Source organism: Pezoporus flaviventris, unplaced genomic scaffold (genome assembly GCF_033815535.1).
Source record: "Pezoporus flaviventris isolate CSIRO_AGI_PZ_B2104156 unplaced genomic scaffold, CSIRO_AGI_Pfla_v1 ptg000020l, whole genome shotgun sequence".
NCBI lineage: Eukaryota > Metazoa > Chordata > Aves > Psittaciformes > Psittacidae > Pezoporus > Pezoporus flaviventris.
In genome coordinates, this window is record NW_026892568.1 from 8,081,442 (window position 1) to 8,105,058 (window position 23,617).

The window sequence follows — 23,617 nt, forward strand, 5'->3', positions numbered from 1 at the left end:
TGTGAGCCGTGGCAAGTGGGTTAGAGAGTCATGCGCTTCTTGCTTGCTTTTTGGCCTCAGGACACTCATGTTCTTGTTTATACAATAGCTCTGCTAGGAGAGCAAGAATAAAAAGTATGTTGTTTTCCCCTCTTACCAGATTGCTGTTTAGCATCATGCTACATCTCTCTCATGGGAAATACAGGTTAGAGACTCACAGGTTGGGGAGGGGATTGAATCCAGATGTTATGTTTTCTGGGCAAGTGTTTGAAATATTTGGTTATTATACAAAAAGGGCAGCAGCTCTTCCAGCGCAGGGGTAATAGATGGGCTTTCAGCCTCCTGTGATGATGCTCACTGAAGTGGGTTTGCTGATGTTAAATGCCAGTGCCAGGGATCAGGAGGAACCCGAGGTACTGGGTTTTCAGGAATCCTTTCTACTTTGGGCCAGTGCTATGGAGAGGACCTTTCATAACTGGACACAATCACCCCAAACTGGTTGTCCCATATCAGGGCATTGTCCCACCAGCAAATAACGTTATTCTTTTTGCATGAAAATGTGGGAAGAGAAATGCAAGTTATTAAAATGAGGTTTTCCATTACAAGGATGACTTGTAAGTTCATTTAAGCATTCACCCTAAAGATGCAGTTTGTTGGTAGGGTGGCCAGGAGGGATGTTTGCATCCTTTCAGAGGGAATGGACTCCAAGTAAGTGTCTTGGCCCCCCCATAACGCCCTTGGAAACCTGGGGAAAAGCCTGTTGTGTCCTGGATTCTGCCCTCCCAGTGCAGTCATATATAAAAGCACTAGCTCACACAAGGGAGGAAGGGATTTTGAGGAATAGCTTCACCTTGTGTGGGCTCTGGGAAATCTTGTTCAGCATCAGAGAGCAGATTCTTTAAGGCATGAGGGTGCATGTCCTTAAAGCATGGCTAGCGCTGGTGTCAGGCTTTGTGGTTAATTTTGTGTGTGCTTGTTATTGCTTGGTAAGAAGTGCTGGGTGAGTATTTTGACTCATTTCTGTACTTGGTCTGATCATAGAAAAATAAGCAGGAAGTGTAAAGTCTACAGTGGAATTTTGCCTCGGTGTGGTTAAGCCATCCCAGCCCAGCTTAGCTCAGCTTTGTCACTCCCAGCAAAGAAAACACCGTATCTGCATGAGTACCTGGTCCTTCACGCTCATCCCCATCCACTCAACATGTCCAGCACCCCATGAACATTTTGCTCACAGCCCTTTCCCCAGTCACAGGCGCATTGGGAAACTGGAGGTTTACAGGAATTCCTTCTCCTCTGCAAGCAATGAACCGCTGGCATTGTGTGTCCCTTTTCCTTCCCTTCACACTAGCTCACATCTGTTCTTACTCATGTGTGACCAAAAAAGACTACCTGAGTGCTGGGGGGAAGGAGAGAGTTCAAAGGCAGCAGCAGATGCCCGAAGCCGTGGCTCCCATGCTGGAGCAGCTCCGGAAAACACAGCTCAAGGATCAGCCTGCTCCCCACCGGGGTCCTGTGAGGGGGCTGCTAGGGGCAGATGTGTGGTACACGGTGCCAGCTGTCACCAGCCACTGCACAGCCTCAGCCCGTGGCACTGAGGGTGCAAATGCACCAGGATCCCTGCAAGCTCCAAGGAACAGAGCCAATGGAGCAGGGAGCAAATCCCCAAGCAAAATCCCGCAAGGAGACCAAAGCTGGGGGAAAAAAAAAAGAAAGTTGGCATTGGATAAAGGGTATTTAATGCTAAAAGTGCTCAGGTGAGAAAGGTTTATTAGAATGGATTTTTACCCTTTACAGATAATGTTTTAGAACGTGGGTATCAAACACAACGGGCTCCCTGTGTCTTGTTGGCTGATATTACATCAAGCTCTTTACGGTCATTTTGCCAGGGCCAAGAAAACATATAGTTACAGAAATCACTTTCAGTTTTATTCCATTTTGACGTTTCAGGGTCTCCAGCAACTTGGCATCACTGAGGAGCCAGCCATTCTTGGAAATATTTGTGTTTTCAAAGCGTGTTTTGAATTACAAATATTTGCATGCTCACAACACATAATTTTGGGGCCACATCTGACCAGGAACATTCCTCTGTGCAAGTGCCAAGCAGGATTTTTGGCCTAGGGCAGCCTCCTGTGGGTACATTCCAAGTATGAGGATGCTCCCGGTCCACAAACAAGCGCAAAGGGCAGAAGCTTTATCGGTTCTGCTGCTCCCGTGGGGCTGTTGGCTTATCAGGAGAGCAAAATCTCTGTCGCAAGAGGCGGTGTGGCAACCTCCTGCTGCTCTGGGGCGGTCCCTGTGGGAAGGAGTCTATAGGTGCTGACCTACATTTAAGTCAAGAACAAGCGCGGAGCTGTGCCAATGACTTGCAGTGGCACCGGAGCTGCTCCTGGGACGGCACAAGGAGCCCGAAGGTATTTTCGCTCGACTCCAGGTCTGCCACCATCGCGTTGTATGACTTCACTCCTGGTGAGAGGTGCCAGACTGACGTTCAAAACGTGGGAAACATCCTCCCCTCACTTCGTAGTAATTTTCCCTTTCTTTGTGCTGATGAAGTACAATGGGGCGTTTAAATCTGATTTGATAACATTCTGCATCTACACAGACCACGGGTCTGACCCGCAGCAGACACTTTGTTCTGACTACAGCGATGTGATAGCTCCTATCTGATGAGTTTCTGTCTTCCACCCGGCATGCCGGCTGCAGTCTGGCACAATATGGGCTCCCTCCAGTGGTCAAGGGGCTCCTGGTGCCGCTTGCCCGGGAGCTGCCAGGATGGCTTTGGCTCACAAATCCCGACAGAGATCATATTGGGATTGTCCTTTCCTTATCCCCCCCATCTCCTGCTGTGTGTGTCATCCTCCTTGCGGCAGTGAACGCCCTGCTCTGTAACCCACATAAAGATCCAGGCTGTAGATTTCCTTGCATTTCCCAAAACGTTCACTGCAGGAGAGGAGAGAGAACCAGAAGGGATCTGCTGAGAGACCTAGGCACAAAGATTTTTAGCGAAAATGACTCGGTTTTGTTTGCATTCCACTCTTGCCATAGTGTTTTGAGAACAGATCCTGAGTTTCTGCTCAAACCTGCAAATAGTTAATGTGGTTTGGGGGGGTGAACCAGGAGCCTCCTCCTGGAACGCGTCTCCCCGCTCCCTGGTGAACTGCTCCACAGTTCCGAACGGCTCCCTGGTTCGGTTCCCCACGAGTTCATTGACGACATCTCACTTGCCAGTATTGTTTGTCAGCACTGGGGTAGGGACCCACGGCCCCACCGGTGGCTGGGGCCAGCCTGGGCCCGGGCGCTGGCAGTGGGATCCAGGACTGTGTCCTCGAGGGCTGCGTGTGCCTGTGCGTGCATGTCCAGCCTAAACCAAGTGTGCAGTGTGATGTGTACCTGTGCATGCATGTGCCTGTGTACGTGTGTATGTGCATAGGGGTGCCTGTGCATGGATGTGTATGTGCATATGGGTGCCTGTGTACGTGTGTATGTGCATATGGGTGCCTGTGCATGGATGTGTATGTGCATATGGGTGCCTGTGCATGAGTGTGTATGTGCATATGGGTGCCTGTGCATGGATGTGTATGTGCATATGGGTGCCTGTGTACGTGTGTATGTGCATATGGGTGCCTGTTCATGGATGTGTATGTGCATATGGGTGCCTGTGTACGTGTGTATGTGCATATGGGTGCCTGTGCATGGATGTGTATGTGCATATGGGTGCCTGTTCATGGATGTGTATGTGCATATGGGTGCCTGTGCATGGGTGTGTATGTGCATATGGGTGCCTGTGCATGGATGTGTATGTGCATATGGGTGCCTGTGTACGTGTGTATGTGCATATGGGTGCCTGTGCATGGATGTGTATGTGCATATGGGTGCCTGTTCATGGATGTGTATGTGCATATGGGTGCCTGTGCATGGATGTGTATGTGCATATGGGTGCCTGTGCATGGGTGTGTATGTGCATATGGGTGCCTGTTCATGGATGTGTATGTGCATATGGGTGCCTGTGCATGAGTGTGTATGTGCATATGGGTGCCTGCGCATGGATGTGTATGTGCATATGGGTGCCTGTGCATGGGTGTGTATGTGCATATGGGTGCCTGTGCATGGATATGCCTGTGCATATGGGGGTGTGTGTGCATATGGGTGTGTGTGTGCATGTGCATATGTCCCTGTGCGTGTGCCTGCATGTGTGCATGTGCTTGTGCCTGCATGGGTATGCATCTGTGCACATATGTGCACACACGTGCCTGTGCATGCATGTCTGTGCGTGTGTTGCATGTATGTGTCCAATGTGTGTGTCCGTGTATGCACACGTGGAATGCGTTCGCGCACAGCGTACATGAACACGTGCACATGTATGTGCACACGTACCTAGGGTCACATGTACTCAGACACACGCAGCCTGCGTCCCCAGTACGTGCTCGGGTACCCACAAACCCGACAGGATTATTTCCACGGGCGAGGGACCGCGGGCCCGGGGGCACCTTTGGGGTGCAGTGGGGCCCTGTTTCCGCCCTCCTTCCCGACGGGGTTTCGCAGCGCGGCGCTGGCTCACGGTTCGCACTGGGGGTGTCAGTGCCCGAACACCCGCTCCTCTGTGCTCTGTGTCCGTGTCCCCCCCGTCCCCCCCCAAAACCCCGCGGGGAGGAGGGGGGGTGGCGGCGCGCGCGGTGGCGGGAAGAGCTCGCGCCGCAGCGGCAAAAGGGGGTCGGGGGGGGTGGGGGTGGGGGCGGGGCCGGGCGCGCGGCCTCGCCGCTGTTTGGCTGCGGCCGCAGCGCTCATTTGCATGTGGCGGGGAACTCCCCTGTCACGTGGCCCCGCGCGGGAGGGGTGGTGAGGGGCGCAGACTTCCTGTTTGAGGTCAGCGCGCGGAGGGGAGGGGAGGGGAGGGGGGAGCGCGGCGGCGCCTGCCCGCGGTCTCGCGCTGCCTGGCGGGGCTCTGTCAGTCAGCAACAAAATGGCCGCGGCGGCAGCAGCAGCAGCAGCAGCTCTGCTCCTGAGGACGGCGGCGGCGGCCCTGGCGGTGGCGGCAGCGGCGGCGGCGCGGAGGAGCGGGGGACCGGCCCGGCAGCACTGAGCCCGGCACCGCCTGCCTGCGAGCGGACGAGGCGAGAGTGAGCGGGAGCGACGGAGAGAGGCGCTGCGGACCCCCCCTCACCTCAGCCTCCGCCAGCGAGCCCGGCTGACTGACGGACTGCCTGCCTGCCCGACCGGCTCTGCCCGCGGCGCTGCTGCAGCCCCTGGGGAGACGCTGCCGCCTCGGCCCCCAGCTTCGCTCCTCGCCTCCCCCTGGGGGTACCGGGGTCCCTTGCCCCACGGCGAGGGGCTCTGCTGCTGCAGCCTCCTGCCGCCCGGATCCCTGCGGAGGAGACGGAGCGAGCCCGCGGGATCTCCCTCCTCCTGCCCGCTGCTCCCCTGTGCGAGCGAGGCAGACAAACTGCTGGGCTTCCCCGCTCTCCCCCCCCCCTCCCCCGGCGCGTCCCCTCAACCCTCCCTCCCTGAAAGACTTTGCTGGATCCTCCTCCCCGGATCCCCTCCCCGCGCCCTCTCCTTCCTGCCAGAGCGGCTGCGGAATCCTCCTCCCGCCCAGGGGCTGGTGGGTCGCTTCGGGCTCCCCGCCATAGGAGCGCGGATCCTCCTCCCCGAGAGACTGCCGCGGGCCCTGCGCCCCACGACCGACCCCGAGCCAGACCCGGCGGGACGCCCCTGCCCCGAGCCTATGTGAGACTCCGGATCCCTCGTGGCTCCGTGCTGGGATTTTTTAGTTTCTTTTTTTTTTCCCTTTTTGTTTTTTCCTTTGAGGGGAGATCCGTCTTAAAACTCTCTTCTGGATCCCGGTTTCTCTTTTTAATTTGCACTTTTGAAACCCCCTCAGATGCTCCTCCATGTGGACTGAGAACCCATCAAGACACACACACGAGAACTCATCCCGATCAACTCCAAATCCTGGCTTTCGTGGGTTTTGCTGCAACACGTAAAAACAAACTTGTATTTAAGACACACTCGTGCAGAAATTTAGCTGGGGACTTGAACGTGTATTTTTGTCTTGGTTTCTTGGTCTTATTTTTATTTTTCCTTTTTTTTGCTTCACTGGAAATCAAAAGCTTGATTTGGAATTGGACCTGCTTTTGCTGCACTTCTTCTCTGGGCTGGATAACACTGAAGCTCTTTGCTTTTCTACTTGGATAGCGTTTTCCTGTTGATCTGTTTTGTTTTTTTTTTTTTCCCTTGTGTGTGACAAATTTTTAGTATTTTTTTTTTGAGGGGGGTTAAACGACAGCTACAAAAAACAATATTTTTTTTTGGCCGTGTGAGATTTTTTCGTATTCAGATTCGTGAAATTACGGGTACACTTACAAAAACAAAACTTAAAGCATTAGAATAAGAAAGGAACACGTCAGAAAGACCCCTACACGGTAGACAAAATACTTGTTTCCTTACAGCAAGACTGAATCGAAAGCTGCCAAAGAGCCCCATAAAGAAAAGACTAAAAGGTAAGAAGGGGGGATAGGCTTTCTTTAATCTGGGCATGGTAGAAGTCAGCAGTGGAAGGGGACCTGTTAAGGCAGCGTTTACCTCTTCCTTCCAAGTCTAACCCAGATTATTATTACTATTTTTTACTGTTAGTGAAATGGGTAGCACTCCAAAACATTAAAAAAAATCCACTGATTTTAATCCTTTTTTTTCTTTTGTTTAAGCAACTTGCAGAAATGTTTTTCGCATATTAAAATGAATTCAGTATTTTTCTATGTACCTTTTCCCAGTTCAAACAGCTTCTGTGTGCAAAACAGCCAAGTGCCGTTCCTGAGGCTGTGGTGTGCGTTGGACAGTAAGACAGCTGCTCTTGCAGACATGAGAGCGTGCACTTGCTTTATAACTTAACGCGCCTGGAAATTACCCCGGTGGGAAAGATCCCAAGTCTGGAAAGTGGGAGGTTGTGGGTATGGTCAGCAGCGATGTGCTGGGCCAGCAGCTGAGGCTCCCGCCGTGGCCTTCGTGGCTGCTTTCTGGTGCAAGTTAACCACCTCCACATCCATTCTTCTTCCCCTCTCCCTTTCCCCCTGTAATGAGACTGTGAGGATCTACTGGAATTTTCTCCTGAGCATTCAGAGGTCTTCGTCTAAACCTGAAATACTCGGTGGGGGAGAGAGTATTAAACGATTTGTGCTTTTAACTGGGAAGGAACTGGGGGGGGCTGAGCTGTTAACCTGAGAAATGTGGCAACGCTGCAAGTTTATTAATTGTTTGAATCTTCTTTGTTTGTATCACAAGTTTCTGTCAAAGGTTAATCTTATTAATACGTAATTAGTTGACGGTCCAATTACGGGATTTATCGAACTCAGTTGGTTTTTATTTCCCTCTTTCTCCATCCGGTCCAGTCCTACTAAGTCTTACTCTGTGGCTGCCTTAGTTTCTGCTACAACTCGAGCGTTATCTGGGAGAAGACATTTATTGAGTTAATGTAACAGTTTAAATTTAGAAATAATCTGTAGTACGTCATACCCATGGCAGTTCCATGCAGCTACATACGAGAGTGCAGAGATGGATCTGGTGAATTTGGGCTGATTTATAGACTGCGGTTGGCTCTAGACGTGAGGCCAGTGAAGGTAATAAGAACCCCACTAAACCCCGGTGTTGGGGGGCCGCTGCTGGGGCGGGGGGTGTTGCAGTGCTCGTTAGAGCTGAGGACAATGCCAGTGCAGAGCAGCAAGAGAACATCTGCACCGCTCCTGGGCAAGCCGTGCCTTTAGAATCTTGCCCTAATTACATACAGTGGGCAGGTTTTTTGGAGTCACCGACGCCTGAGAATAAAAATGCAGCTTCCGATCGGATATTACTTTATATTTATCGAAAGGAACACGCCGGTTCTCCCTGCTTCCCCCCGTCTTTCCCAGGGAAGTAGTAGGAGACTTGCAGTGGGTGCAGCCTGTGCTTAGCAAATCACATAGTTCTCCGTAATTGCGGTTCCTCAAATTCAGAAAGCCCTCGGATATCCAATGGGATTTGTGAACCCAAAATGGTGTGTGCTGGGCAGCCGCCCCCCCCCCCCCTCCCCGGATGCGATGGTGTTTCTGCTCCGGCTTCTGGGGTTATTTCCACGACGTTAAAGTATCAAGGTCAGACTTTGTATACAGCTAGTAGGGAGAAACTGCTTTAGCCGGTGGGAGGCTTGTTCTTTAATTTGTGGGACTAATGATGTATTTGGGGGTGAGATCACGGAGGCTGTGTTAAGCACGCGTGTTGGGTGCTGTGACTGTTGAGCCTGTAACTACAAGAAAACGACAATAAATCAACTCAATACCAACTTTTTTTAGTGGGCATGACTGTTTAAGGAGACTAACAGTAGGGAAATAATGCCTTGTGTCGCTTTGACCTTATCTTCAGAGGAGAACAGATCTGTTCTGACTCGAAGTTACCTGGCTGGCACACAGCCTGTATGATAAGATGGGATCAGCCCTGGCTGAGCGGGTGCTGCCACCATGAAAACTGCTGGATCCTGGAGCAGTTCAGGGCTTCCTTCAGGGCAAGAGTGATGCAGATTAATAGGGGCTGTATTTTAGGCAACGTTCTGTGCTTTTGACTAAGCATTTCTCGTAATGAATAAACCAAGGCAGACAATGTGTAATAGATCATATGTATTTTAACGTTTCTGTTCTCGTTGTGGATTCCCATACTGACAGATTTAAATATTGAAATGCATCAGGCCAGAAGCTGACTTGAACCTGATGGTGAACGATGCAAAGTCCATTTACGTGTGCAGCTTACATCTGTTGCAGTACATGAGTTATTTTGCAGTGAGGCTGTCGTTGGTGTGAGGTGTCCCACTTGCTGGCCGTGTACTTGTGGGGAGCCTCTGTGCTGTGCTGTGCTAGCACAGAGTGTAGCCGAGTTTACTCTGGGATACTGCCCTTGGGTCTTGATGTTAAGAAGCATTTGGTAACTTCAGGGTTCACCCTTTTGACCTGGCATCTTTGCATTTTTCCAAATCTTATCACCTGTGCCTGGATGAAGCTTATCTATCTTACTTGCTATTGTGAAGCCTGCTGGAGCTTGCTGGGATGAGTGAAAAATCCAGCTCTTTGGCTTAGTTTCTTTTCTGGGGTTTGTCTTCCTATTAAAATATCTACGCTTTTGTTGACTTTTGTTTGTGATCTTTAGCTGATGCTTAAGGGAAAGAAGGCTTAGGTGTTTTTTGGGTTGGTTTTGTTTTGGGTTTTTTTTTTTTTAAGAAGCTTTTTCAGACTTGGGAAAATAATAGGATGAAATTTCCTGAATATGAGAAATGGCATAATTGGACATAAGAGTACTTGGTTCAAGTTCTCAAAGCTCCCAAGTTCCATACTTTGCCTAGCTGGAGTAACAATAATGGGGTAATGTTAAAGGTTCTGTCAAGCAGAGGCTGTAGTCTCTTTGTGTCTTGAAGAAAACTGTTGCTGAATTACAACCTTATAGACAGTAGAGCTTTAAATTAGTCTAGAAATAAACCCTGTTGTTTTTCCGGCTTTCTTTCAGAAAGGCCAGGGAATTTTATTCATGCCAAGGGGTTTGCAGCCTGCTGTTAACTCGGAGTGCCCCACACTTTCACGGTCCATCCAATACGATGTAGACACATTTCCTCCTTCGTGTTAAGTTAGGTATTAAAAGCCCAGTGGCAGCGTTTACTTTCAGTTTTAGCTGTGCAGACTTAACCAGGGCTGGCGTATGTGGGAACGGGTAATACGTTAACTTAGCAGCTGGCCTTGCCGAGATAAACACGCGCCTTCCCCAGTGCTGTCATCTGGCCCCCTTCCAAACCAAGCTGGAGGAGGAGGAGGAGGTCGGGGTGGAGCCATCTCGTTGCTTCAGAAAAGAGAGGCTTTCATTTGGAAAGAATTGCTAGATAGCGCTGAAATGCACATTTAAAAATAAACTGGCCAAACCTTAAGTAAACAAGATAATCTCTGTTGATGACTTGCAGCTCAGTGCCTGTTCCTTTGCTGCCTTTCTTTGAAGGTGCAGCTGAAATGTGGCATGCAGATTGCTGCTTTGTTAAAAAAGAAAAAAATCAGTGCTTTCTGTAAGACTTTGAACATGAGAAGTGCTGAAAAATTTATCATCTTTGGTTACAGTAGAGATGTGCAGCACAAAAGTGCTATTGTTTTAATTGTTTAAAATTCAGATTACAAGATAATGGTAATACCATTAGAAGGTTTCCCTTTGGCCTAGTAGCTGCAGGTAGGAGCCTGTCGATCCCTTAGTATTAAAGATGAATGATAAGGAAACCTCTTAAATGCCTGTGACGAGGCAGTCTAGCCAATTTAGGATCAGCTGATGCCTTCTAGTGATAATGTCTTGAGGTTTTCAGCTGTATTATGAAGATATCAGCCAGGGCAAATAGTATTTAGAAGAGCAGTATATGTTATTGAATGGGGAGATGATCTAGAAGTGACAGTAAATTGCATTACTAAGTGATCTATGTTCTGTGCACAGTCTCTTCACCAGTAAATGCTAGTGGTAAAATGAAACATGATTATTCTTAATGTATGAAAGCAGAGGAATCAAAGTATTTGATCTTCTTTTAGGAATCTGAGCTATTGATGAAAATTGGCTACCAAAAGCACAGCTTAGTTTTACATCTTAATTACCAGAAGCACTTCTGCTTATTTTATCATTACTTAAACATGATTAAGTTTATTTTGATTCCCATACACAGTTATAAGTGTTTTCTGAAGCTATTTGTGCAGCTTCCTACCTTGTTAATGTTTTAAAATCTGCTGCAGTAAAGAAAAATGTCTGAATTTGATCATCACAACAAACTGTTCTTGCACAGAATAGCTGCAGTGCTCTTTAAGCCTGTACCAAAGATTGTATCACTTGCAGAAAATGCTGAAGTACTTTAAAATATGCATGTGATTCTTTGTCTTTTTAAGAAATGTCACTTCTCCCGATAAAAAGGCTGCTTTCACTGAAGATAATCTGTAAAATAACCAGCTGTTCTCAAGTCTCATGGTTCAGGGTACTAAGCATCAAAATGTGAGTTAGTTTTGGTCTTAGCCCTGGGTGTGCATCAGCACTGTAATTTTTCAGTGTTGAGGTTTAGAATGTAGTTGGAATTCAACGTTAAAACATTAGAAGCTTTGATGGTAGTGAGGTCTGCTTTCTGGAGCTCTTCCCCCGTGGGTTTCCAGCCAAGGATGGCTTGCAAGTGAGAACAGTTATCTGTGCTGCAGCAGTGATGTGTTATGGCTGGGTGCCCAGATTGTCTAGCTCTGCACTCAGCTTTATAGTTTGCCTTTGAGGGCTATGGAGGTGGAAGTCATTTGTAATAAACAGCTATCTGCAGCTTGCTTTTTCACTGTTTTGAAATGTACAGCCATTTAAAAAATGGCAAACTAGATGCACATTTACTTAGATTTCAATCAGGAAAGGCTGTTTTAGAAGCTCTCTTATGAGAAATGTTAACAATTGCTTATTGCTTTGGATTAAAAATAGCTAATAGTTATCCCTTGGCTTTTGGGCTTTTATAGCAGGAAGCTCTGGATTGATGGAGATTGAGATTTATTTTTTTTTCATGTTTTTTATTTTCAATTTTTTTTTAATTTCCATTGGCATCCTTTGTGGTAATGAAGCCCCAGAGGAAAATATGTTTATAGGTCTCAAAATAGTTATCGTGCAGCTACCAGCTATAGGCTTATTTAGGAAAGATAACACCCAAACCCCTGGGTGGTGGAAGAAAACCACTCCCGGGGCTATGAAGTGCTCAGTGTGGCCCATGGGTGTTTTGTGGGGGTGAATCCATTCTTTTTTTATCCTTCCCACCTCCAAGCCCTTTCCATTCTTGTTAATGGGGTCTCCCCATGTTTTCCTATGATGGCTTTCTGAAGGGATAGTTGGTAGTGCCTTTGTTACGATCTTGGTCAAGAGCTATCTCGTAGAATGCCGTATCTGTTTTTTCTTAGATGTGCTGTTTTCCTTCCTTCCCCCCACACTTCTGTGTGCTCTCTGCTTGAAGTTTCCAGCTTTCTTTCTCTCTTGCACTGTGGTGCAAGACTTCCTGATGAGAAGTGGAAGAGCTTTTTGTTTTGTTTGAGGGCTACAGAGCACTCACAGTGGCTTGGATACCAGTCTGGGTGGTCAGTGTGTACGCATATCGATTGTTAGTTCAAGCTGACTTCTGCCAAGTCTATTTTAAGCTCAGCCAGATCTGTTTTGTCAGTCTGCTTCCAGTCCTGCTCTGGACTCTCAAGTCTTCTAGTTCTTCAGAATTCCAAACCCTTTTCATGGCTGATAGAAACATCCTTGGATTCTGACAATGGAGATGCTTGTTTATAAACAGTAGCTGGTTACTAGTAAACAAGAGAATATCAGCGAGTGCTTAAACACAAACCATCTAGAAAAAAGACAGCAGTTCAGTGACAGTGCAAACACAAATTCAGCTGTACAGATGCATGATACACTGACTGCCATTTCACTGCATTGTCTTACAGGGTCATATAGAAGACCACAGAAGGTGGTCTTTGGTATTGCTTGTAATATTTTTGTTTGAACTCTATGTATGTTCATTATAGCCTTGAAGATACTTCATATGAAATGGGAAGTTAAAAACTTCACTACCACTGCAGGCACAGCCTGAAGGCCTGTGTGTAAATCAAGTAAGACTTTACGTGGTCTATTACCAAAGCCAGTCTGGAGTAGGGTTCTTCACTAACATTCTTTTCTATCTGTAGGTCTCAATTTCCTCTTCTCTCAATGTTTTTAATCAATTGCACAAGCTTACTTAACACAGGAGAATTGCTTCCAAGAGTTGTTGTCTAGATTTTTTCCTACATTTTCAGCCTGGAAATGGATGCTCCACTTGCCAGTTTGCCACTTAACTCTCTGGCCGTATAACAAAAGATGTTACATCTCTGCAAATTTAATCATTCCGCTCTCTTCGTAGTATTGTGGCATTAATGCTGTAAGCACAGAGTATTGTACCACCTTCTTCTTTTGTGCTGCTGCAAAATACTGCTGTTAGTTAAATATAACCTACTGGTATAAGAGTGCTGATCACATGTGTTTATAACACAACTCTTCATTTTCCTGTTTATGAAACTACAGAGTTTCTCTTTGCATAACATTAGCTGATGTATAGTATGAAGAGGTATATATTTATCTTTTTAAGCCTTTCAAAAATTAATGTGGAAAACGCATCATGTAAGGAAGGAAAAAAGCCTGGTGGTAGCAATCTAAATGCTATTTAGTATTTTCTAGTATGAGCGTCATAAAACAGAGCTGTTTAATCCAGATGTGGGACTAAATTTGGTCTGCCGCAGTAATAGAATTGCTGCCCTTGAGGAGGAGAGTCTGTATCCATAGTATTGGTTCAGGTGAAAGATGCTATATAGGCATTACTGGGCTTGGTGAATGTGCCAGTTTTTACTGTTTCTGTTCTTCTAATGAAACTCTTAAAAGTCCGTCACTTCTAAAAAGAGCAATCCAAGTTAAGGAAGTCTCAGAGGGCACCAGCAGTACATGATGTAGTGATGTCAGTCTCTGTACTGTGATGCCACACTTAATGTGTGATGTTTGAATAAAGCAATAGTTGTGTTACTGGATGGATGCTGACATACTAGCTTGCTTAAAAGAGGCCCTCAACTTTTAAGTTTTTTCTTGCATTTGTGAAGATGAAATGTTCTTCACAAATTTCTAGGTCAAATACTGCAGTGCCCACAACTCTCCCTTCGCTCCCCCCCACCCCCAGTGCTTTTGAAGCAAATAACCCAGACTGATGGATATCATCTATTTTAGCTGGATGATGCAGAAACACTCAATAGTGCAACTGTACTGGAATTGTGGCTCCCTTCCCCCAGCCCAGTCCATCTACCAGTATCCAGACAAGCAAGCACTAGTCTTTCTGGAATTCTGTCTGCATCTTACTGATCACATAACAGACTTGGAAACATTTTGGATATATTTCTGAGAATATTTGCTCCCCTGGGTGTTTCATGGACTAACTGAAGGCATAAAATAGTTATTACTAAGATCATAATTGACCATAAATTGATTTCCAAAGTGGTATTTACTGCAACTGGTTTTCCTGTCTCGGAAGATCATTTATGGCTATTTCCATTCCCCATCTCTCCCCCTACCTTGTCTCCTCCTCATGAAGATGCTGTTCATTTGCTAAGTTGAGAAGTGGATGATGGCCCATTCTGTGGGGGCTCTGTTCTAATTTATTATTGGCATCCAGATGCTTTTACTATTGAAAATAAAGTGGAGGATCAGAGAACTTTGAAACTTGATTAACTTGATGGAAATCAGGATTATATTTTCAGCAGTGCAGAGTTCTTTTAGACTCAGGGAAATTTGTAGAGGGAAAAGTTCTAGTTTGGACCTTGCTGTTTCCTTCACCTGCAATGATAGAATGGCTTTTTCTGAATTTTGGGGATTCCATTGCAAGCCTAGTGATAGCTACAAAGTAATGTAAAAGTTCTTACCTCACTTGAGGTACGTTGCTATATTGATTTTCAAAACAGCATTGCAGCTGAAGATGCACTAAATGGCTTCAAAAGGTGTTTAAGTTGAATGATGGTGGGCAGCATTTTGGTTTCTGTAGTTAAGCACTAAGAAAATACAAGCAGTGTTTAAAACAATGGAGTAGAATTTCTTCATTTGTGTTTAAACTTTAACGTATTCACAGTGCACAACTTTTAGTACAGTTTAATAGTATGTTTTGTCTTCCTTGACTCAGATCAAATCTGGTGTTAACCTCCTGCAGAGAATTCCAGGACCCCTGACATTTTATTGTGACTCTTGATTAGCTCACCAGGGTTCCTGCTAAGAATTCTTCTTTCATTCATTTGATAAATTGAATTCCCTATTCACAGTGCCTTTAAATAGAATGGTATTTGGAAAACTTGAAGACAACAACTTGAATGCTCAATGAGCTCACCAAGCAAACGTAAAAATGCAGGAGGAGGAAATTACGGGTTTGTGTATTCTGAAGTCTTTTAGAAGAATAAATGTTTTACAAGAACAGAAGTCTCCATCTTCGTATTACCCTTAAATTTATCTCCCTCCTGGTTTCTACAACAAGGAGTTCTGTTGATATCTGTTTTCCCTTTTTCATCTTACCTTGCCTTGTTATGTCAGGAGCTGTGCATCCACCTAAATTAAGTCTGTGCCTGGGAGCAAGAATAATCAGGTGGTTTACACCCATAGTGTGGAGCATCAGCTCTCCACTGCAGCCTGTGTGCAGTGTGGAGAGCATCTTGTTCTTTACACCCAGTGTACCCTAGACTAGCTTATGCCCACCTTGTATAGCTGCCTTATGCCATTTATGTTCTTTCACCGTGTATCCCTTCCTGTTGCTGCTAGCAGGGCTTGTGGTGTGGAGTATGTTCTGAGCTCTGCAGTATGAAGGAATAGTGTCATTATTTTTCTCATTCTAAATATTGAGACACATCTTCCCTATGAGAGCACTGTCCTTTTACTCCCCAATCCAGGTCTCTCTCCATGAGCCTCCTGGAGTTGAGGTTTGCAACAGTGCCACACATCTCCCCTGGTGCGTTCTGAGTGACACCCAGGGATCTCTGCAAGCAGATGGCAGAGGCCCCTTCCCTGTATGGGATACCTTAGTGAGAGTAAGGGAAGTGCAGATGCATTTTTCTGCTGCGCCTGTGGCAGGAGCTCTACCTAAACAAGAATTGTTTCCTCCACACCTCACCTTCAAGGGCCTTTTTAATCCCACTGGAGCCACTACTGTAAGCTGCTGCCTTTTGTTGAGGATGCATTGGCACCACCCTTTCCCCCAAAATAAATATCATAAACCTCAGCTTCATAAGCATATTTGTCTTCAGAACACATGCTGTTGCCTACTTTTTTTGATCCTGTAGGTTGTGTCTTCTACCTTGACATGTGTGACAGTACCAGCCTGGCTTTCAGCTCCTGCAGTGAGTTGTATGTGCTTTCACCTGCTGGTAGCAAAGGGGCTGGGCTCAGAAAAAGTTGAGTACTGGTATGTGACTGTGATGGTGTCCTGGTGAGCAGGAAGGAAGGAGTCGGGTGTTGGAAATCCCTGTGAGTGAAATGGTACATGATTTTAGTTATGCAGGCTTGGCTTTTTTGTGTGTTTTTGTTTGTTTTAACAAAGAAGCATGAAGGTTTAGTGGTGTTTGCCTGAAGGGTGTGAGGATGTGCCACACAGCAGCAGTGTTCCCATTGTCTGTCTTGCAGCACATGTTGTCCATCCTGTCCTGTTGCTGTGGGGCAGGTGACCTGCTGACCATCTCCTCCAGCCTTCTCTGTCCCGGGAAGTGCTCAGCTGTGCTGTGTGGAAAAACATCCTGTGGAGCTATGGCTCCTGTTCCTATTTCCTGGCCGCCTGCTTTGCAGTATCTCTGTGCAGTGCCCCAGGAAGCAGTGTTCCTCTGACACGTTCTTCAAGTCCAGCTAAACAGTTTGAGCCAGAAACTTGTCTGTAGGTTGCTTCTGCTTCTAGGTCAGTTCACCAGTGATACTTGGTTGAACAGTTTCACCGGGTGCTGAGGTGCTGACACAGGGTGCCCAGAGAAGCTGTGGCTGCCCCATCCCTGGCAGTGTTCAAGGCCAGGTTGGACACAGGGGCTTGGGGCAAGCTGCTCTAGTGGAAGGTGTCCCTGCCCATGGCAGGGGATTGGAACTGAATAAGCTTTAAGGTCCCTTTCAACTCAAACCAGTCTGATTCTATGTTTCTGTAATTCATCAGTGTGGGGCTTTGCCTCTGTTCGTACAGGGCTCTTGTCTTCTGAAGTATTTGCAGAAACCAAAATAGCAAACATAGTATCTGGAGAGAGCCCAACATGCTGCGCTCTTGCTCAGCTGATGGATTCTGAAGCTGTTTTCCTTTGTGTATTATGTCCCAGGAAGACTGAGGAAGAGCTCTGGACCAGATGCTAGATCAGCTGCTGGTAGATTTCATCAGGCCTGGGAGAGGGAGGCAGTGCTGTGAAAGTAAACCCAGTTATCTGAACTGTTTATGGTGTGTAGCTTAAATTTCCCAGAGAGGGGTAGGTCTGTGTTTGCTGAGGGACACGAGATGCTGTTCATAGCATGTGTCTCGCTGCTTCTAGCCTGCTTTGAGTGGTGGATATAATGCAGGCTGGTGGTTTTGGGGTGTTTCTTTTCCTTGGTCCTTGCATGGCATGAGCAGTGCACATTCTACAGAGTGATGTCAGCAGACTGAGGGAGCAAATTCTGATACAGTTCATGCCTGAAATGGTTACAAGGATGAGGTTTTGTGGGCATAGTCTAGAATACTACACATTTCCCTACTAACTAGTTAATTTGTTCCAGAGTGGAGTTTGTATATACGTTAATCAGACTGTGCTATGGAGAGCAGCACTTTCACAGGAGAGGTGGTGTACCTGTGTGACAGCAGCTTCATTCCCTGTAGTACCATCTACGCTAGTGTGTTAATTTAGACTGGGAGTTTCATGTTTAAGGAAACCTTCTGATTGTCTGTGCTTGCAGTGCTTTGATATCACGGTGTGGTCTTGCAGTGCAAATGTTGGTTTCCTTTTAAATAGAAGTTCCTGTGTGATTTGCTCCAAGGTTGCAGTTAATGCTTTCCTGGTGCGGGTGAGCATTTGGTGCGTGGGAGACTGGGCCTCTTGTCAGTTAATAAAGTCGCTTGTAATGGGGATCATGTGGCTCCCAAGTCTTGTGCACATACAGTTTTGCTCTGCCAATCCACTCCTATTGGTCTGCACTACTTACTAGTGAAGGTGTAACATACAGCTCCTGAAAAATTCCCATTTTCATATTAGTATGGTCTTGCTCTCTGGTAATCATCCAGGAGAGTCTCAACAAAAGGAAGTCTGTAGATGAAAAAACCCCCAAACCCTACACGATTCACTGGGACTCAGGCAGTGCTCAGATAATGGTCTCACCAAACTTCTGATGCTTCACTACCTACAGTTGATGTGCATCCTTAGTTTATAGAGGCTTTTTCTTTGGGGCTTTTTCCTGCTTCTGGTGGCTGGTAATCAACTAGTAGGAGCTAAAATCAGGTCACCATGCTTTTAAAAAATGTCCTGAATGATAATAACTACCTAGTCTGCTTTATTTTTGCTCTAATTTAATTCACTTCAGTGGTTGTTTACCTTACCTTGTGTGTACATGAAGTAAGGTCACAACAAGTCAACACTGGGTGAATTAAAAACTTCCAGTTAGAGCCTGGGTCCTGCAGAACAACAGCAGCTGGCACTTTCCTCTAGGTCCTGCCAGTATTTTATTACTCTTCAACCAGTAATCCAACAGGACATGTTAGAAACGCCATGTAGTGCTGCTGGAGATGCAGCCTTGAGACAAGGTGTGTAAGGTAGATGCTCTTTTTAATTCTCATCATGGGATTTCTATTTTACAGATTGGAAGAGCAGGATTATTAGTTCAGTGTCTTGGGCAACTTGAAATCACCCTGTAATTTCAGTGAGATGCTTTACTTGAATATGTTGCTTTTCACACCCTGTTCTCCACTAATGCTGTAGTGTTCTTGGGTGTCTTTAAACAGCAGCTTCATTCTGCTCCTGCACAAATTACAATTCTGAATGAAGTTGTCCATGCACGTCTTGCACCTCAGTCAAGCGTGCTGTGGTTTAAAGAAAGCCTGGAAGGGAGTACAGAGGGATCAAGTCTAATCCCTCGCAATTACAGGCTGAGGTGGAGAAGGGTCCACAGAGCATCATAGGCCTGAAGGTATCTACCAGTACTCTGTAACAAATCAAATAAATGCAAAGACACAAAGAAGACATGGAGCCAAAACTATACTGTACAGCAAGAGGAAACATGAGAGCATTAGGGCTCTGTTTCCATGCAGGATCTTATGTGGAATTTCTGAGTGACCTCAGAAATCAGACTGCTGGGCCTGCTAGGAGATCTGATTTGTCTTAAATGCTTCAAGGTAAGTTGACCAGATACTGGGAGCATCAAAGAAGTAGTCCCACAGTTGTTAGCAGTGGGGGATATTTTGATGTTTCAGAGGAAGGGAAGGAATCCCCTGTCACGGCAAATAATGTATTCATGAGTGACAAGTGCAGGACAGGGCTCAATTTGACAGTGAGGAACTCCAACACAAGATATGAATAAATTATAAATTGAGGTCAAACAAAACTACTTCCTAAGCTCCATTTGATTCCCTGTAGGAACAGATTGTGCACCCAAACCTGCAAATTACTGGGTTTAGTTTCAAGCTGATTGATCACACCTATACATATAATTTATCCATATACTTACCCTGTCCACAGTGGTGTGACTGAGGGCTTTCCCCCCATTAATTCCCTCGGAAGGGTATTACAGGATTTTACATTGTGAATGGGTAGAGGCCTCCTGTTTGCAGTCTAATGGTGTCTGTCAAGGAGTTAGTGTGGTCTTGTATCAGTATTACTTAATAAAAAGCTTTCCTTTTTTTAGTTTTTTCCTCTTCTCTCCTCCAAATGTGTATTTATAAAGATTTGGTATGCTTTTAATGTGTGGGGTGGTTTGGTTTGGGTGGTTTTTAAATGCTACAGTGTGGAAGATTATCTTTTTATGCCTAATCCAAATCTTCTTTGTACAATTTAAATTCAGTGCTACTTAGCACAGTTAAAGTAGAAAGATTTTACTCCATTCTTCTCTTATCTCTGTCTTTAACACCTACTTGAATGAAGGGGTTGCAGTCTCTGAAGATTTAAGTTTTTGCCAAGGGCCTTGCCTTTTTGATCTCTGATCCTTCTTGTTGCTGTTTTCTGGTCTCTCTTAAGTTGCTGTTTCTCTGTTGCTGTACACACAGTCCGAGACTGGATGATAGCAGCTGATGAATCTCTGACCATATGTGACGTTGTTGCTTTGCCTTTGGATTGAAAGCTGCTGAAACATCTCATTTTTATCTCCCCAAAGCTGGTGTTTAGCCAGTTCTCTATACTGTATTCATACATATGATTATGAAGCCAGCAAAGTACTTAATAAGAATATTGGACATGTGGCATACTGCAACAAAAATCCATTGGTTCTCTGCCTTGTTGGAAGAGGAGGTGCTGGGGTGACTTGTTTTGTGTGTATTTTACTGTAGTTTTGCTTAGCTTGTGTTCCCTACCTTGTTCTTGGTAAAAAAACCAACAAAAATGCCCATGTTCTTATTAACAAAACTTTGCATTTTGCCTGAAAAATCAGTCAGCTGCTTCTGTTATTTCCCATTAGTCCTTGCAAAAACTACCTGGAGCTATGGTATAGGAAAAAAATCCAGGCTTTGTTCTCCCTACAGACTTTGTGTTGAGGTTCAGCTGTTACTGGTGTTTTTATCCCTTCTCCTTTTAAGTTACATGCACAGTCTTAGCCATTTGCTAGTCTTCCAGAGTGCCATCCATCTTCTGCTGATTCTTTAAGGTAATCTGGGATGACTTAGACACTGTTGGTCTTATGGTAAATTATGTCAGGCCCAGCCAGCAGAGAAACATCAGATTTCTCCAGGGCCTTTGTAAGCTGTCCTTAATTTTGCTGGCCTGGTTTCCTGTTGGGAGTGGTAGCAAAATACTTAGTTCCATCTCCTTTTTTTCCTTGCCGGCTTGTGGAATTTTTCCTGAGAAGTTTGATCCATTCCTTCTTCTCAAATTTGGGGTAAGAAGGGCTTAGAAACACATCTTGAGATTCTTGCTTGCAATTGTATCCAGCCCTTTTGGGTGAGGAAACCAGAATGACAAATGTCAGAGATCCTGGAGCAGGTTGGTTGGTGGCTCCTTGCTATCCTGCTGCCAGTGTGGGGCAAAGCCTCCCTACACAGGGAAGAGCACTCTGAAATCCCTCTGTGAGGCTGTCATCATCTGCAGGCTCAGCACCAGTTCAGATGGTTGTTGGCCATCTGTTCCCAGCTGACCTCTTTAGGGAAGGCTAAAGCAGAAAGAGCAGTACTATCGCTTTACCCCTCACAGAGTCATCTGTCAATAGTCCTGCTTTCCTGCCAAGTATCAAAGCTAATGCTTCCCTTTGCTCATTAATGAAGCACTAAAAGGTTGATTTATTGTTACTTTTTATGTGCGCAATGCTAATACATTGCTGGCCTCCCTCATTTTCATCCCCATGTGTTTGTGCTGGGATTTCTTCATATTCTTTCTTACTTGAGCTAGTTTTACGTGCTTCTTTTCTCTTTTGAGGCGATTGAAGAGCTTGTGATTGCGGACCAGCTTGACTCTTCTTGATTAATGACTGAGCCTCTCTCAAGGGAAAAAAGCTGCACTTTTAAAGTCACACCAGCTCCTTGCCTTCACCAGTATTTACCCGAGAAAGGCCCCAGGGAGCTGGGCTGGATAAAGATGAAGCAAGAAGCAAAATCAGCGTGAGGCAGGTGTGGAGTTTTAGTTTCCCTGTTCTAGTTGTCATGAAAACAGAGACTGCTGATGATCCGGTGACCTCTTGCTTTATGTAGGATTCCTGCTTTACATTAAGGTGTTGCACTGTCATTTAGATTCCTGGTGATTTTTCACAACTGTCAGTTTTTCCAGCATAAAGTAGGCTGTGAATTTAAGGTGCGAGAAAGGCGTTCCATAATTAAGTTATGGGAGCTGTTACCTTATTGGGCTAAACCAGGCAAAGGCATCTGTAGGCCAAGGTCAGAATGTTGTTTTGAAGAGGTATTCCAGGCACTTTTCCTATGTAAATAAATATACCTTCAGTATCTTAAATCTATGCAAACAGAACTCATTAGGGTTAGATTTGGAGCTGTGTCACATGGGGGGACAAGAGAAACAGGTCTCTGTCTAGTCCTTGGCCATTGCAGGAACTACTGAACACTAAAACACTGCATGGGTAATAAATAACCTTGCATGGAATAACACAAATAGTTTTCTACTTTAAGAAAATGATATTCCCAAAAGGTGTATTCCAAAATCCTGTTAGAATGTCATATGAGTGCTAATTCAGAATGCCAGCTGTGGCTTCAGATGTGAAAGCAATCCAGTGTCTTGTATCAGCTAGAAAACTGAAGTTCTCCCTTTACCTTAAAAGGTAAAATCAGCATAGATTTGTTAATTTGATAGTTTTAAAAGGGATTATTAAGACTTTCTTCAACAGGCATTGCCAGGGCACAGCCATACTTGTGTCAGGCTGTCTGACCGTGACCTGCATTTCATTTTGGCTTGGTTTGCTATTCAGGGAGAGCTCTTAAGCGTGGGTCCTTCAAAGCTAACCTTGGTTTAGGTTTGATTTAATAAGCTAATTGCAATCTATAAAAGGAACACTTGATGCTATAGTAGAGCTCTTTGCTCTCTGCTCGTCCCCCGTGATTCTGATACATCAGGTCTATATATACATGAAAAAAGCAAACTCCTACAAGTATATTCTAAGACACTTCTGGTTTAGATCATATGAGCTTTGTATTCATAAATTTTTTTAGCATATTTCCTGTAATGAAGGTTGAAATTGTCACTCAGGAAGTAAGACTGCGACACATGCCTTTGACAATGTAATCAAACTTCGTGTAGCAATGTTTTTATTGTTTTCCTTTTGTTTTGCTCTTGGATGACTAATTTCTGCCTAGAAGCGACAGCGAGAGTTGCCATCTGAGAGGCCACTTGGAGCTTTATTTCTATTTTAAGCGTATTTAAAGCACATGTGTTCAGAAGTGTCATTATGTAAATCAGGTTTGATAATGGAACTCCATTAAAAATTACAGTATCATTTTCTGAGGTAATCTGAGGTGAATTTAATCTGAGGAAAGAAAACCCCTAAACAAACCCAAACAGGTTTTCTCTAGGAGTGGCACTTCTACCTCTTATGTTGTAATTGATATGATAATAAAATACATTGTATTTTTAATGGAGCCAAATGTTTGCTCTTGTTTGATTTGGAAAATCCTTTAGCATGGTGTATTACCTGTGTAAGGGAGGGAATAACATAATGTTGCATGAAAAGCAGCAAAACAGAACCACCTGTAGAGGACAAAGAGCAGTTGATAGTGGAGTCCATGGGATGTGATGAGAGTTTGGCAGGGGTGGAAGGTGATCCCCAACATTGGACACCTTTAAGATTCAGCTGGACAGGGTCATGAGCCATCTAGTCTGGGCCATGCTTTTACTGGGAAAGGTTGGACCAGATGGTCCTTGAGGTCTCTTCAAACCTGGGATTCCGTGAGTCTGTGAGAGGAATTTAAGGGGGGGGAGCTTAATAAGGAATTTGGGAAATAGCTACTTTAATAGCTTAAAAACCCTGCACATTAAGCAAAGCACTAATGGTGGGGTTTTGTTTTAAATACTGCACTGGCTATTGAATGGGATTTAAATGCCATTGTGGTGGCCTGGAATTGCTGTAATGTCGCAGGTTTTCTTAAGTACTAGGAATGGAAAACCAGAAGGTTCCTCGTTTCATTCACCTGCTTTAACAACACAAAAAAGGCTGGAACTTCCCTTGGCAAATAGCATGAGAGTTTGGGAGAGTTCCCTTGAAGACGTGGGCTTTGTAGAGTCTGATGTGACTTGGGTAGGGAGCACTGGAAATGAAGGTACTGGATGTTGTTACTTTGTAGTGACTGAAATCCTGGGGACTTCTGTTCTCCTCCGGAGTGAACAGGACTAAAGGCAGATCTGTTATGGTTTCAAGTCCGTTTCTTGTGGTAAAGTCAGTCATCACTTTCTGCAGAGTCCTAGAACAAGCCATTTAAAAGTGCAACTTC

At 45.4% G+C, this 23,617-nt stretch overlaps 1 protein-coding gene across 11 annotated transcripts in view; it reads left to right on the forward strand.

The window, feature by feature from the left end:
- Window positions 1-23,617, forward strand: part of TNRC6C (trinucleotide repeat containing adaptor 6C) — a 317,396-nt gene that overhangs the window by 212,266 nt on the left and 81,513 nt on the right. The window contains exon 1 of one of the 11 annotated variants that reach the window (XM_061455590.1): window positions 4,836-6,473. The exons of the other annotated variants lie outside the window; for them this stretch is intronic. The gene's annotated coding sequence lies outside the window, so the exon portion shown is untranslated. Of the gene's footprint in view, window positions 1-4,835; window positions 6,474-23,617 lie in introns of those variants that run through there. 11 annotated transcript variants of the gene reach the window in all.